Here is a 15,681-nt window from a genome sequence, read left to right as displayed (position 1 = left end):
TTAATGTGTTATTAAAATTGTTATATTTTCATTGATGCATATACTTCATGGTATTTGTTAGCGCTGCTTTCACTTGTCTTGCTTCCTTATTCCTAATTTACCTCTTAAAATCATCCAATAACTTAAACCAAAATTAACCATAACTTATCTAAATGAAATAATGTCATTGATACACAGACAGCTTTGCTTAAAGCTTTTTATTCAGTTATAATTGAACCAGATAGGTCATGCTGGCTAATACAATCAATTTAAAGAAATTAATTCAAACTATTAGTTGTATACTGGATATAATATATTATACTTCATCTTCTGTTGTAGTGAGTAAGGTTTGTCCAAGGTAACAGTCGGGGGTTCTCTTTGCATCGTCTTTACTCATCTATTCCGCCCCATCCTCTTCAGAAGATTCTATGAAGAAAAGAGAATAGATTTGTAGTTAGACACAAGCACTATGAGCAGATATCAACACTTCAGTCTTTTGATCAACCAAATGTGAAAAAGCCACAAACAGAGAGCATCAGAACCATGTACCACATTTTGGTAAGATGTATCAAAGCTCAGGGAGAGATAAAGTGGAGAGAAGTAAAGGTGGAGATTTACTAAGCCTTCGAGAGTAAGATAAAATACCAAAACAATCAGCCCCTGTTCGATTTCAAACACAGCCTGTAGTATGGCAGTTACAAGCTGATTGGCTGGTATTGTACCTCATTCCACTTTATCTCTCTCCAAGGCTTAGTCGATCTTATACAAAGTACCAACCAGTCAGCTCCTAACTGTCATGTCACAGACTGGGTTTGAAAAACCACAGCTCGGTACTGATTGGCTGATTGGTTGGTACTTATGGACCAATGTACTAAGCCTTGGGGACATATTTATCACAATCTGCATTTCAGTATCACAAGGAGGGTGGGATGTGTCACCGTCCCTGGAAATCTGGTACTGAGACCTGGGATTCCCTCTACACATGTGCCGAGTGATGGCACCAGCTGCAGGGCATGCTGGGAGGTATCCATGACAGATCCCTCACACAGCGCTGCGGAGAGAAGCCAACTGATCTCTACCTATCCATACCCTCTGCGTGTGATGCACCACGGCTCAGTGTCAGTGACATCATTAAGCCATGAAGTGATTGCGCTGCATTCATATGATTGTTTAATGGTTTAATTAGGTACAAAATCCAAATTAAATATTTAACATACTGTATAAGAATTTCATTTATTAATTACAGGTACGGCTTTTTAATTTTAAATTATTTTATTTGTAAAAAAAAACACTGAATTTATAGTTATTTTGTAACCGTAAATAATCCCATCTTGTGCCATTGGCAAACACATTCATTGCTGCCTGGTACAGGAGAGATAGTAAATGAAACCTAGTTAAACAGGTAGAGATCAGCGGTGGGCAAAGGTCAGTGGGTGAAAGAGCAACGCTGCAATGGGGACACTGAAGGTGTGTGTGTGTCTCTGTGTGTGTGTGTGTGTGTGTGTGTGGGGAGTGGAGGGGGGGGGGGAGTTGTGCAGCAAAGCAGATGCCACCAATAATCTGTTAAACTGGACTATCCAGCATAGTGTCGGAACCGGGGGTGCCGGATTTTCGGTGGTGTACATGTACATTATTATTATTCTTGTTAAAAAATGAGACAATAAATCCCACCACTGCCAAGACTTACCAATGCTCCGTTTTCCACATGTCCCATGTAAAAAACAGTAGGGAAGCATTTCTCTCTGTACAGAAGAGACACATATGATCATTACATCAGACAGATACAGTATACAGTAGCCATGTATTTGGCTTGGTTGAAATATCTTCTACTGAACAGATGAATTTGGCAATAATTATTATTTTTTGGAGATACAGTAGTGACGTAACTGAAAATTAAACACATATGGAAGCAGTGGTGGCTACTACGCTACTACACATGTGCATTGGCTTCAGACCATAGAAGCCAGCTAGGGCTACCCAAAAGGCAGGGAGTTGCTTCCCAATGGTACATCCTGTCCTGCAGGTGCATGAAAGGTAGGACAACTAACAGGAAGTCACAGAGAAGCCAGTGCAGTCATGGACATGAGCATAGGATGCAGATTTTACTGGAGGGGAGGGGATCCGCCACTGTAAGGCACCAATATAGTGTCACTGGTAGCAGTAGCAACATAAATAGTTAATATACTGATTGATAAATAGTCTCTCGGTTTGCTCTAGCTAAATGGGCTTCTTAGTGTTTCCTACTGAGAGCTCTGATGTGTATATATAAATCAATATATATGTTATAGAGTAACAATGTATACAATTAAAGATCATTTCCTTGAGATTTTAATTTACAATAACTGACAAGTCCTAATATGCCAATGAGTACAGCTAAGTGACATTTTTCAAATTAAATGAAAACTTGCACCTTTCCCCATTCAGCTGACAATGTCACGCGTATCGCCAGCAGAATTTGTTCTCTGTTCAGTTACAAATGGTAAAAAGTGAAAGCAGAACAGGTGTGCTGTAGGGGTGCACTGCCCTGTGTGCTCTGCTCCATACAATCTAAGGGGTTCTCCCGTGTGCTGTAGGGGTGCACTGCCCTGTGTGCTCTGCTCCATACAATCTAAGGGGTTCTCCCATGTGCTGTAGGGGTGCACTGCCCTGTGTGCTCTGCTCCATACAATCTAAGGGGTTCTCCCATGTGCTGTAGGGGAGCGCTGCCCTGTGTGCTCTGCTCCATACAATCTAAGGGGTTCTCCCATGTGCTGTAGGGGTGCGCTGCCCTGTGTGCTCTGCTCCATACAATCTAAGGGGTTCTCCCATGTGCTGTAGGGGAGCGCTGCCCTGTGTGCTCTGCTCCATACAATCTAAGGGGTTCTCCCATGTGCTGTAGGGGTGCGCTGCCCTGTGTGCTCTGCTCCATACAATCTAAGGGGTTCTCCCATGTGCTGTAGGGGAGCGCTGCCCTGTGTGCTTTGCTCCATACAATCTAAGGGGTTCTCCCGTGTGCTGTAGGAATGCGATGTCCTGTGTGCTCTGCTCCATACAATCTAAGGGGTTCTCCCATGTGCTGTAGGGGAGCGCTGCCCTGTGTGCTCTGCTCCATACAATCTAAGGGGTTCTCCCATGTGCTGTAGGGGTGCGCTGCCCTGTGTGCTCTGCTCCATACAATCTAAGGGGTTCTCCCATGTGCTGTAGGCAGGGCAGGCGACAGGGGGGGTCAAGGGGGACAAGTGTGACGGGCCCCAGAGAACTAAAGGGCCCCAGAGCTTCCATGCCCCAGCACGGCCACTGCCTGTACTAGCTGGAAGCAGGATCTGGAGCTGCGAAAGGTTAAATGAGGCTCATGCAGAAGAGCATTGTGCGGATTTGGGATTAGGGGGGGCGCTCCATACAAATTAAGGGGTTCTCCCATGTGCTGTAGGGGAGCGCTGCCCTGTGTGCTTGCTCCATACAAATTAAGGGGTTCTCCCATGTGCTGTAGGGGTGCGCTTCCCTGTATGCTCTGCTCCATACAAATTAAGGGGTTCACCCATGTGCTGTAGGGGTGCGCTTCCCTGTGTGCTCTGCTCCATACAATCTAAGGGATTCTCCAAGGTGCTGTAGGGGTGCGCTTCCCTGTGTGCTCTGCTCCATACAAATTAAGGGGTTCACCCATGTGCTGTAGGGGTGCGCTTCCCTGTGTGCTCTGCTCCATACAATCTAAGGGATTCTCCCATGTGCTGTAGGGGTGCGCTTCCCTGTGTGCTCTGCTCCATACAAATTAAGGGGTTCACCCATGTGCTGTAGGGGTGCGCTTCCCTGTGTGCTCTGCTCCATACAAATTAAGGGGTTCTCCCGTGTGCTGTAGGAATGCGCTGTCCTGTGTGCTCTGCTCCATACAATCTAAGGGGTTCTCCCATGTGCTGTAGGAATGCGATGTCCTGTGTGCTCTGCTCCACACAATCTAAGGGGTTCTCCCATGTGCTGTAGGGGAGCGCTGCCCTGTGTGCTCTGCTCCATACAATCTAAGTTGTTCTGCCATGTGCTGTAGGGGTGCGCTTCCCTGTGTGCTCTGCTCCATACAAATTAAGGGGTTCTCCCGTGTGCTGTAGGAATGCGATGTCCTGTGTGCTCTGCTCCATACAATCTAAGGGGTTCTCCCATGTGCTGTAGGGGAGCGCTGCCCTGTGTGCTCTGCTCCATACAATCTAAGGTGTTCTGCCATGTGCTGTAGGGGTGCGCTTCCCTGTGTGCTCTCTCCATACAAATTAACGAGTTCTCCCATGTGCTGTAGGGGAGCGCTGCCCTGTGTGCTCTGCTCCATACAATCTAAGGTGTTCTGCCATGTGCTGTAGGGGTGCGCTTCCCTGTGTGCTCTGCTCCATACAATCTAAGGTGTTCTGCCATGTGCTGTAGGGGTGCGCTTCCCTGTGTGCTCTCTCCATACAAATTAACGAGTTCTCCCATGTGCTGTAGGGGAGCGCTGCCCTGTGTGCTCTGCTCCATACAATCTAAGGTGTTCTGCCATGTGCTGTAGGGGTGCGCTTCCCTGTGTGCTCTGCTCCATACAATCTAAGGTGTTCTGCCATGTGCTGTAGGGGTGCGCTTCCCTGTGTGCTCTCTCCATACAAATTAACGAGTTCTCCCATGTGCTGTAGGGGAGCGCTGCCCTGTGTGCTCTGCTCCATACAATCTAAGGTGTTCTGCCATGTGCTGTAGGGGTGCGCTTCCCTGTGTGCTCTCTCCATACAAATTAACGAGTTCTCCCATGTGCTGTAGGGGTGCGCTGCCCTGTGTGCTCGGTCCATACAAATAAAGGGGTTCCACCTATGTGCTGTAGGCGTGCACTGCCCTGTTTGTTCACTCCAAGTAAAGGGGTTCCACCCATGTTAATTGGGCGCTACTGCCCTGTGTGCTTGCTCCAGAAAAATTAAGGTGTTCTCCCGTGTGCTGTCGGGGTGCCCTGCCCTATATTTGCTCTAAATAAAAAGGGTTCCACCATTGTTATTTGGGTGCTGCTGCCCTGTGTGTTTGCTCCAAATAAAAGGGTTCATCCGCGTTAATTGGGCATTACCCAGTGTGCTCACGCCAAACAAATTAAGGAGTTCCTCCCCTGTAAATTGGGTGTTGCCCTATGTGGGTTCGCTCCATATAAAGGGGTTCCAGCCATGTTTATTGGAAGCTGTGCTGTGTGCTCATTCCCAAAAAATTAAGTTATTCTCTCGTGTTCTGTAGCAGTGCGCTGCACAGTGTATTTTCCAAATAAAGGGGTTCAACCTGTGTTAATTGGGTGATGCAGTACTGTGTGTTTGCTCCAACTAAAGGCAGGGCCGGATTAACAATGGGCTAGATGGAGCTGCAGCTCCAGGCCTCCCATTAAAATAGGCCCACAGGATTGCAGTGTTGCTGAAAACAGGAAAAAATAATTGATATAATCATTTTGAAATGTAGTGAAATGAATCTGTTCCTGGGATGTGTGCGCTTTACCTGCACTCAGTTCAAATTGTTTGTACATTACTTCAATCTAATTGTGACTTTTCTGTTTTTGTCAATTTTTTTTAATTACTGAATCTTCACTCAATAAAAATGTTGGAATATAAAAAAAATGCGGTTGTACCCACTGTCCACTTTACCAAGGACATATGGACAAGTGGTAAAGGGCAAACTAAGGACTATATTACTGTGGCAGCCCACTGGGTAGATGTATCGCCTTATGCAGCAACAATAGCAGCGGCACCAGTTTGGAGTGAAATCATGTTTAACCCCTTCACGACATTTGACGTATATATACGTCATGGCCGGGAAGTACTTCCCGACCGTTGACGTATATATACGTCATGGCTTAAAACTGTCACTGCGTCTAGAGATGCAGTGACAGAGGGACGATGTCTGCTGTCCCTGACAGCAGACATGTCCGTGCATGCCCAGGGGGGGCGGCGATGCCGCCCCCCCGTCGGCGATCGCTGTGATTGGCTGTTCATTGTGAACAGCCATTCACAGCGTTTTCTGTGTCACCGGCGAATAACGTTCGCCGGTGACACGGGATCGGAGGTGATTGGTGCTGTAAAGTACAGCACCAATCACCGCGGGGTGTAAGGGTGACACTGGTGTCACCCCACCTCACCCCTCCCGCCCCCAAAGGCCGTGATTGGTTCGTCGGACCGACGGACCAATCACAGCCATGGAGGGGGGGTTAAACTAACGGTGACTGCACTGCAGACGCCATTCCGGTCTGGAATAGCGTGCAGTGCGGTCACCGTGCCCAGCTGCCGCCTATACTGACCAGAACCCATCCAAAATACTTACCTGATCATTGATATTGCTTATGCTTGTGACATCTTGTGACATCCTGTGACATCTTGTGCTGCTGCGATTTATTAGATAGAGAGAGAGTTAGAGAGAGAGAGATAGAGAGAGATAGAGAGAGATAGAGAGGCCTAGTGCTATATTTTGTGCTGCTGCAGTGTGATAGAGCTATAGATAGAGAGATAGAGAGAGATAGAGAGAGATAGAGAGAGATAGAGAGAGAGAGAGAGAGAGAGAGATAGTGACAGATTGTGCTATATATTTTTTATATAACTGAAAGAGATAGAGAGAGATAGAGAGAGATAGAGAGGCCTAGTGCTATATTTTGTGCTGCTGCAGTGTGATAGAGCTATAGATAGATAGAGAGAGATAGAGAGAGATAGAGAGAGAGAGAGATAGAGAGATAGTGACAGATTGTGCTATATATTTTTTTTATAACTGACTGCTGCCCCCCCTTTTGTGCTGATCAGTATAAATTAACTGATCAGCAACTTTTTGGGGGCGCAGGTTTTTTTTTATATATAGATATACCTGTCAGTGCTGCTGCTGCAGTGTCATAGAGTGATAGATAGTGAGAGATAGAGAGATAGAGAGAGATAGTGACAGAGAGTGATAGAGAGTGCTAAATTTTGTGTCTGCTGCCCCCGCCTTTTGTGCTGATCACTATATCTGAGGTGATCAGCAACTTTTTAGGGGTGCAGAGGTTTTTTTTTTTATATATACCTGTCAGTACCACCAAAGGTTGTGCACCTGCTGCCCCTCACTGGTAATCAGTGTCGCATCACTGATCACCTTTTTTTATTTTTTGTGAGTGCTGTGGGGTCTTTTTTACATTTTTTTTTTTATACACACTGTGATTTTGTGTGTGTCCTGTGGCCACTGTGCGCTGATCAGTGACGTACATCACTGATCAGCTTTTTCGGCACAGGGTTGATCTATTTTTTTTTTTTTTTAATCAAATTCCTGTTGCCTTTGAGCGCTGTTCAGTGACGGACGTTACTGACCAACATCTGTGCTCAATTTTTGGCGCAGGACCTTTTTTTTTTTTAACCCCTTCCATTTTTTTTTTTTTTAACCCCTTCCATTTTTTTTTAACCCCTTCCATTTTTTTTTTTTAACCCCTTCCATTTTTTTTTTTTGAACCCTTCAATTTTTTTTTTTTTTTATTTTTTTTTTTTCTGCACTACATACATACACACTACATACCCCCCGGGTTGAAATAAAGTTTGTACCCCCCCCTACACTATACACGTGTTGAAACATTTCACTACCAGTAACACAAAAATATAAATGGCATCCCAAATGTCATCCCAAATGTCGTCCCAGTCATCCAGGAGAATGTATTCGGTGGAGGAGGCATATGCCATGCTTGCCTCTGACTCTGACACAGCCAGTGAGGCAAGCGGGGAATTCGAAGGATTTGTCTTAAGCTCCTCTTCCTCCTCTGATGATGAGGGACCCCCTCAAAGACGCCCCCGTAGAGCAGCTGAGACCCCCCCCCCAATAATTGATCTCGTATGGACCCCACCACCAGACAATTTTGAGCCCCAGGTTCCTGAGTTTTTGGCCATCCCAGGAATCCAATTTGATTCAACAGGTCTCAGAGAAATTGACATTTTTAAATTATTTTTCTCTGATGATTTTATAAATTTAATGGTGGACCAAACTAATTTATATGCCCAGCAGTTTATTGCTCAAAACCCCACGTCATCATTTGCTAGGTGGACCCCTGTAGATGCAGTAGAGATGATGACGTTTTGGGGTCTGGTGTTACATATGGGCATAGTAAAAAAGCCACAAATTAGGCAATATTGGAGTACAGATGTTCTGTACAGCACCCCATTTCACCGTATGGCCATGCCCCGGGCTCGTTTTGAGGCAATCCATAAATTTATACATTACACCGATAATGCACAGTGCCCACCCAGAGATGATCCCACCTTTGACAGGCTATTCAAAGTCAGGCCGGTCATTGATCATTTCAGTGCCAAATTTGCAGAGCTATACATCCCTGATAAATGTATTAGTATCGACGAGTCCCTTATACATTTTAAAGGAAGGGTTAAATTCCGCCAGTACCTTCCCAGTAAGAGGGCAAGGTATGGGATAAAAATGTATAAGCTGTGTGAAAGCACCACAGGGTACACCCACAAGTTTAGGGTATATGAAGGGAAGGATTCAAGAATTGAACCACCAGAATGCCCCCCCTCCCTCGTAGGTGTTAGTGGAAAAATTGTCTGGGATTTAATGCACCCCTTCCTGGATAAGGGTTATCACCTCTATGTGGATAACTTTTACACCAGCATCCCCCTGTTTAAGGCCCTTGGTTCAAGAGGTACAGCAGCTTGCGGTACTGTGCGCAAGAACCAAAGAGGCCTCCCCAAAACGCACATTGCCCAAGTAATGAGAAGGGGTGAAAGCAGGGGAATATGCACCGAAAATATGTTGTTGGTCAAATATAAGGACAAGAGGGATGTCCTTATACTGACAACAATTCATGGAGACAGTACCACCTCCATCCCTGTACGAGGTACCAGTACCCACACCTCAAAACCAAATTGTATCCTAGATTACAATAAGTACATGGGTGGAGTGGATCTTTCAGATCAGGTACTGAAGCCGTACAGTGCCCTGCGGAAAACAAATATCTGGTACAAGAAGCTGGCCGTGTATATCATCCAGATGGCACTGTATAACGCTTACGTGCTATTCCGTTCTACCGGCCAGAGGGGGACATTTATGCACTTTCAAGAGGAAGTCATAAAAAGCCTAACATTTGGGAATCAGCAGGCAGAGGGCCCCAGTACTTCTAGTACTGGCCCCCGTATTGTACCAGGGCAGCATTTTCCCAACGAAATCCCCTCCACTGCAAGAAAGGGCAGGACACAAAAAAGGTGCAAAGTTTGCTATAAAAAGGGAATAAGAAAGGAAACTATTTTCCACTGTGAAACTTGCCCCGACAAACCCGGCCTATGTATAAAGGAGTGTTTCAAAATATACCACACATCTATGGATTATTAGGTTCATCATTTCACCGTGCTTCGGGGGTCTTGCTAATGCCACATAGCACCCACCATTCATTCCACCAGAATCTGAGCTGCAAAAACCAAAAATCACTCCTTCCCTTCTGAGTCCTGCCATGCACCCAACTGGTATTTTTTGGTCACATGTGAGGCATTGCCGTACTCTGGAGAAATGGGGGCACAGATTTTGTGGTGCTTTGTCTCCTTCATTCCTTGTGAAAATGAAAAATTTTGAGCCAGAAGTACATTTTTGTGTAAAAAAATTTATTTTTTTTCATTTTCACTGCCCAGTTGTACCAAAATTGATGAAACCCCTGGGGGTTTGAAATGTACACTATACCCCTAGATGAATTCCCTAAGAGGTGTAGTTTGCAAAATGGGGTCACTTGTGGGGGGGTTCCACTGTATTGGTAATGCAACATAGCACCCACCATTCATTCCACCAAAATCTGTGCTGCAAAATCCAAAAATCACTCCTTCCCTTCTGAGTCCTGCCATGCACCCAACTGGTATTTTTTGGTCACATGTGAGGCATTGCCGTACTCTGGAGAAATGGGGGCACAGATTTTGGGGTGCTTTGTCTCCTTCATTCCTTGTGAAAATGAAAAATTTTGAGCCAGAAGTACATTTTTGTGTAAAAAAATGTATTTTTTTCATTTTCACTGCCCAGTTGTACCAAAATTGATGAAACCCCTGGGGGTTTGAAATGTACACTATACCCCTAGATGAATTCCCTGAGGGGTGTAGTTTGCAAAATGGGGTCACTTGTGGGGGGGTTCCACTGTATTGGTAATGCAACATAGCACCCACCATTCATTCCACCAAAATCTGTGCTGCAAAATCCAAAAATCACTCCTTCCCTTCTGAGTCCTGCCATGCACCCAACTGGTATTTTTTGGTCACATGTGAGGCATTGCCGTACTCTGGAGAAATGGGGGCACAGATTTTGGGGTGCTTTGTCTCCTTCATTCCTTGTGAAAATGAAAAATTGTGAGCCAGAAGTACATTTTTGTGTAAAAAAATGTATTTTTTTCATTTTCACTGCCCAGTTGTACCAAAATTGATGAAACCCCTGGGGGTTTGAAATGTACACTATACCCCTAGATGAATTCCCTGAGGGGTGTAGTTTGCAAAATGGGGTCACTTGTGGGGGGGTTCCACTGTATTGGTAATGCAACATAGCACCCACCATTCATTCCACCAAAATCTGTGCTGCAAAATCCAAAAATCACTCCTTCCCTTCTGAGTCCTGCCATGCACCCAACTGGTATTTTTTGGTCACACGTGAGGCATTGCCGTACTCGGGAGAAATTGGGGCACAGATTTTGGGGTGCTTTGTCTCCTTCATTCCTTGTGAAAATGAAAAATTTTGAGCCAGAACTGCATGTTTGTGTAAAAAAATGTAATTTTCCATTTTCACATCCCAGTTGTACCAAAATTGGTGAAACCCCTGGGGGTTTGAAATGTACACTATACCCCTAGATGAATTCCCTGAGGGGTGTACTTTGCAAAATGGGGTGACTTGTGGGGGGGTTCCACTGTATTGGTGCTTTGGGAGTCTTGCTAATGCAACATAGCACCCACCATTCATTCCACCAAAATCTTTGCTGCAAAATCCAAAAATCACTCCTTCCCTTCTGAGTCCTGCCATGCACCCAACTGGTATTTTTTGGTCACATGTGAGGCATTGCCGTACTCGGGAGAAATTGGGGCACAGATTTTGGGGTGCTTTGTCTCCTTCATTCCTTGTGAAAATGAAAAATTTTGAGCCAGAACTGCATGTTTGTGTAAAAAAATGTAATTTTCCATTTTCACATCCCAGTTGTACCAAAATTGGTGAAACCCCTGGGGGTTTGAAATGTACACTATACCCCTAGATGAATTCCCTGAGGGGTGTACTTTGCAAAATGGGGTGACTTGTGGGGGGGTTCCACTGTATTGGTGCTTTGGGAGTCTTGCTAATGCAACATAGCACCCACCATTCATTCCACCAAAATCTTTGCTGCAAAATCCAAAAATCACTCCTTCCCTTCTAAGTCCTGCCATGCACCCAACTGGTATTTTTTGGTCACATGTGAGGCATTGCCGTACTCGGGAGAAATTGGGGCACAGATTTTGGGGTGCTTTGTCTCCTTCATTCCTTGTGAAAATGAAAAATTTTGAGCCAGAACTGCATGTTTGTGTAAAAAAATGTAATTTTCCATTTTCACATCCCAGTTGTACCAAAATTGGTGAAACCCCTGGGGGTTTGAAATGTACACTATACCCCTAGATGAATTCCCTGAGGGGTGTACTTTGCAAAATGGGGTGACTTGTGGGGGGGTTACACTGTATTGGTGCTTTGGGAGTCTTGCTAATGCAACATAGCACCCACCATTCATTCCACCAAAATCTTTGCTGCAAAATCCAAAAATCACTCCTTCCCTTCTGAGTCCTGCCATGCACCCAACTGGTATTTTTTGGTCACATGTGAGGCATTGCCGTACTCGGGAGAAATTGGGGCACAGATTTTGGGGTGCTTTGTCTCCTTCATTCCTTGTGAAAATGAAAAATTTTGAGCCAGAACTGCATGTTTGTGTAAAAAAATGTAATTTTCCATTTTCACATCCCAGTTGTACCAAAATTGGTGAAACCCCTGGGGGTTTGAAATGTACACTATACCCCTAGATGAATTCCCTGAGGGGTGTACTTTGCAAAATGGGGTGACTTGTGGGGGGGTTCCACTGTATTGGTGCTTTGGGAGTCTTGCTAATGCAACATAGCACCCACCATTCATTCCACCAAAATCTTTGCTGCAAAATCCAAAAATCACTCCTTCCCTTCTAAGTCCTGCCATGCACCCAACTGGTATTTTTTGGTCACATGTGAGGCATTGCCGTACTCGGGAGAAATTGGGGCACAGATTTTGGGGTGCTTTGTCTCCTTCATTCCTTGTGAAAATGAAAAATTTTGAGCCAGAACTGCATGTTTGTGTAAAAAAATGTAATTTTCCATTTTCACATCCCAGTTGTACCAAAATTGGTGAAACCCCTGGGGGTTTGAAATGTACACTATACCCCTAGATGAATTCCCTGAGGGGTGTACTTTGCAAAATGGGGTGACTTGTGGGGGGGTTCCACTGTATTGGTGCTTTGGGAGTCTTGCTAATGCAACATAGCACCCACCATTCATTCCACTAAAATCTTTGCTGCAAAATCCAAAAATCACTCCTTCCCTTCTGAGTCCTGCCATGCACCCAACTGGTATTTTTTGGTCACATGTGAGGCATTGCCGTACTCGGGAGAAATTGGGGCACAGATTTTGGGGTGCTTTGTCTCCTTCATTCCTTGTGAAAATGAAAAATTTTGAGCCAGAACTGCATGTTTGTGTAAAAAAATGTAATTTTCCATTTTCACATCCCAGTTGTACCAAAATTGGTGAAACCCCTGGGGGTTTGAAATGTACACTATACCCCTAGATGAATTCCCTGAGGGGTGTACTTTGCAAAATGGGGTGACTTGTGGGGGGGTTCCACTGTATTGGTGCTTTGGGAGTCTTGCTAATGCAACATAGCACCCACCATTCATTCCACCAAAATCTTTGCTGCAAAATCCAAAAATCACTCCTTCCCTTCTAAGTCCTGCCATGCACCCAACTGGTATTTTTTGGTCACATGTGAGGCATTGCCGTACTCGGGAGAAATTGGGGCACAGATTTTGGGGTGCTTTGTCTCCTTCATTCCTTGTGAAAATGAAAAATTTTGAGCCAGAACTGCATGTTTGTGTAAAAAAATGTAATTTTCCATTTTCACATCCCAGTTGTACCAAAATTGGTGAAACCCCTGGGGGTTTGAAATGTACACTATACCCCTAGATGAATTCCCTGAGGGGTGTAGATTGCAAAATGGGGTGACTTGTGGGGGAGGTTCCTAACTTTTAGCACTTATGGTGCCTAGAAACCTACATGGTGCCTAAAAAAAAATCTCATAAAAAGGAGGCTCCAAAATCAAGTAGGTGCTCCTTCTATTATGAAGCCTGTGGTTTGGTCAACGTGCACACTAGGGCCACATATAGGATATTTTTGAAAACAAAAGAATTGGGGGAATCAATTTTTAGTCACATTTCTCTAGTAAAATCTACTGTATTCGTTAGAAAAATGTATTAAAATTGAAACTCTGCAAAAAAAAAGAAATTTTGAAATTTCACCTACACTTTGTTTTAATTCCTGTGAAACACCTAAAGGGTTAACAAACTTCCAAAATGCTGTTTTGAATACTGTGAGGGGTGCAGTTTTTGAAATGGCATCATTTATGGGGGTGTCTCACATACAAGTCCCTCAAAGTCACATCAGAACTGAACTGGTCCCTAAAAAAATCAGTGTTTGAAATTTTCATGAAAATTTGAGAATTTGCTATTCATATTGTAAGCCTCCTAGTGTCCAAAAAAATTAAAAGGAAGTTGAAATAATGATGGAAACATAAAGTAGACATATGGTCTATGTTAGTTATTAACTATTTTGAGTGGTATGATTATTTGTCTCACAAGCAGAAAATTTAACATTTTGCAAATTGCTAAATTTTCCATTTTTTCACGATATTTTGGTATTTTTCACAAAAAAACACAGACTGTATCGACGAAAATTTACCACTAACTTGAAGTACAATGTGTCACGAGAAAACAATCTCAAAATCACTGGGATAAGTAAAAGCAAAAAAAAGTTATCCCCACTTAAGTGAGACATGTCAGATTTGAAAAAAAGGGCTCTGTCATGAAGGCACAAACTGGCTCTGTCATGAAGGGGTTAACTGTAAACTTGATGATTATTACAGTATTGTGAATCTGAGGTTCTTACCTTGGCAAGGTCACTAGAAGAAAGCTCGTTGTCACTGTTATGTCCCATTTCTGCGGCAGACACCAGACACACCTCAGCAGACACCAGCATTAGGACAGCGAGAACTACAATGATTTTCATGACTCCTTTTTTCTGAGAATAACCTCACAAGATGGGCTCACACTGTCTCTGAGAAGATAAGAAGTGTCAGTCAGCAGGATCAGTAACACATAAACAGAGCATCCACAAATAAACACACACATGTACACGGCTGCCGAGAGGGGGGGAGCGGGTACATTTTACCCAGGCCTAGGCCTGTCATGGGGGACTAGGTCCGGACACACACATTTTTTTATTTGGTGGCGGGTGCCATGTGAATTTTGGCTCATACTGGCCCTTATTTTGATCGGTGCGGCCGGAGCCGATTATGCGGCCAGGACCGTGCGTGCGAAACCCCGCCTTCCATACGGATCGCCAACTCCGTCCGTATGCGGTAAGAAGCTGTCCGAACGGACCGCACGTGTATTTTTCACGGAATACGCCTCCTCCATCTAAGGGAACCTCCCCCATCATTCGATGGTCGCAGACCATCGAATGCAGGACCGTGTGCTCCACCAGCTCCCGCAACCTCAGACCACACGGACATTTTTCCGTGCAAAAGCAGGGATCTGGGCGGGCAGCAGACATCCGGCGATGTCATATGTCCGCCCCCTACACGTGCGTCACGGCCGCATTACCATACGAACGCCCAGCGTTTTCATGGGAACTCCCATGAAACGCGGGGCGTATGCATATGGTAATGAGCCCAAATAGCCCTTCACGCCCCTCTCCACCCCCTGTTCGGAGTGTTCACATTTCATGCGGGATTTGGCCGTACGCCCCGCTCGCACATGCGCAGAGACGCCTCTGCACATGCGCAGACACAAAACATCGGCGGCCCGAACGCACGCGGATATATCCGCACCGATCAGAATAAGGGCCACTGTGAGGTATAATGTGAATTTTTTACTCATTCCAGGGTCTACTATCATGTTGCATAATGTGTATAAGGGGTATGTGGTGTGGTACACAATAGCTGAGGACACACCCCCTTTTGAGAGGCCACATCCTTTTTTCCAAAGCACACACATAACTACAGCCTTCACTTTTCCATACTCCCACTTCAAAACTTCTACTTTGACCACTGTGTGTGTGTGTGTGTGTGTGTGTGTATATACTGGGGCGTAGGATTTATTTTGATAGCCCTGCACGCACAATGCTATTATAATTATTATTATAATTTTATTTATAAGGCGCCACAAGTGTTTCGCAGCGCCGTACAAAGGAACAATACAGGGAGACAAAACTTGGCATAACATTGAATAAATAACAAAAATACAGTACAAATAAAGAGCACCACAGTTCAATACACATTACAGCTTAAATGTAAGTAGTGAGGACCCAATCAACATACAACTAGAGGCTTGAGGCCAATGATGGAGATGAGTATGAAGATGGTCACTGAGTGTTGGGTAAAGGAGAGCTGTGAGTGAAATGTGAAGAGAAGTGGGCTTTGACAACAGGAGGGAAGAGGGCCCTACTCGGAGGAGCTTACAAT

General features: G+C 44.8%; 1 long non-coding RNA gene across 1 annotated transcript; it reads right to left on the bottom strand.

The window, feature by feature from the left end:
* Nucleotides 1-212: 212 nt before the first annotated feature.
* On the bottom strand, nucleotides 213-14,260 carry LOC146079751 (uncharacterized). Its single transcript, XR_014474726.1, has 3 exons — nucleotides 14,106-14,260; nucleotides 1,667-1,721; nucleotides 213-405 (listed from the first exon to the last, which is right to left on the bottom strand). It is a non-coding gene; the product is annotated as an uncharacterized LOC146079751 (long non-coding RNA).
* Between the last annotated feature and the right edge of the window lie 1,421 nt (nucleotides 14,261-15,681).

Source organism: Crinia signifera, chromosome 5, assembly GCF_055691185.1.
Source record: "Crinia signifera chromosome 5, ASM5569118v1, whole genome shotgun sequence".
Taxonomy (NCBI): Eukaryota; Metazoa; Chordata; class Amphibia; order Anura; family Myobatrachidae; genus Crinia; species Crinia signifera.
This window is presented reverse-complemented; position numbering and strand designations above follow the sequence as displayed.